Genomic DNA, 1,392 nt, shown 5'->3' on the forward strand with positions numbered 1-1,392 from the left:
TTTTTTTTTTGACGTCACATCGTACTTCAGCTTCTCATCAAACTTTGTCCAATCAAATGCTCTCTAGAATCCGAAGCGGCCGCCCCTACACTATAAAATAGACGCTGCTGAAATCGGTCATTTGTCCACAGAATTAGTATTTTCTGTAGAGTGAATGGCACGTAGTGCACTATATAGGGGACAGGGAACGATTCAAACAGTTTAAATATGCTTTCGATTGAGGAAAAAAAGAAGTCTGGTTTTGCGCTGTGTCACGCTAACCACCGCACCTCACACACACTCTGCTCCGGTCCAGAGACACGATAGCACGGAGCGGATCACATGCGCGAGTCGGCGCAGACCACAAAATGTATCGGAGCTATTTGAATTCTACACAGAATGCTATATTTTATAGCAATATGGATGAGATTGTGGCTGGCATACCCTGTCAAATGTGGCTTTACGGAGCTCAACGGCTCTGAACTAGGGATGGGCGTATCGATCCGAAGTATCGATTTATCGATACTGATGCGAGTATCGAAAGTATCGATACTCAAACAATAAATATCGATACTAAGGTGTGTTTTATTTACCAGTGATTTTGTTTATTTAACAAAAAAATTATGCATTGAATTGGATGAATAACCTATGTTAGTAAATAATTGTGTAGGATAGAAGTATTTTCTTGCTCATCTGAACACACGCAAATGTTGCAAGACAGAACCAATCAATCACAGAGAGCATTCACTCACTTCTGACAGTGCATTCAAACAGGGCTGCGTTTCCCAAAAGTATCATAAGAAAGCATTAAAGATTTTGGGAACGGCAGCCCTGAACAATGCTTATCAGAGGACAGAAATAAAAACATAAATGTTTGAGTTATTTCACAATAAACAAATTGAAATTAGCCTACATAGTTTGTGCAATTACAATTATTTAAATTGAACGTTGAAAGATAATATTGATCATGTTCTATTCTGTAATGTTAATAGAAATCATACACTGTCAGAATAAAAAGGTTGCATTTTATGCATGCAACAGCCATTCACTGGCAGTCCCTAATGGCAGTACAAAATATTGCACTAAATCAAAAGTTCAAATGTTACAAATAAGTTAGAATATTAATGTTGTAATACTGGTAGCACTAATATAAAAATGTGATGATATATGTTACAAAAAAGTGTTGTATTTTTTTGTATTTGATCTCAGTATTCCTATCAATGATGTATAAGGATTTTTTATGCATAATAGTAACCCTAGAATGTGATCAAACAGTTTAAAATAGCTGGGCTAAGATATATAACAATTTTTAAGACTGCAGAAATATGTTAATTCAGTATACACATTATCCCACCAATTACAATTGTGACTGACCATAAAATAAAAATTTTCACACACTTTTCCAAAAAAAAA

General features: G+C 35.3%; 1 protein-coding gene across 1 annotated transcript in view; it reads right to left on the reverse strand.

Moving 5' to 3' along the window:
• Positions 1–1,392, reverse strand: part of LOC107724381 (bicaudal D-related protein 1-like) — a 39,814-nt gene that overhangs the window by 8,104 nt on the left and 30,318 nt on the right. The window lies entirely within an intron of this gene.

Source organism: Sinocyclocheilus rhinocerous, unplaced genomic scaffold (genome assembly GCF_001515625.1).
Source record: "Sinocyclocheilus rhinocerous isolate Xijiao unplaced genomic scaffold, SAMN03320098_v1.1 scaffold3321, whole genome shotgun sequence".
NCBI lineage: Eukaryota > Metazoa > Chordata > Actinopteri > Cypriniformes > Cyprinidae > Sinocyclocheilus > Sinocyclocheilus rhinocerous.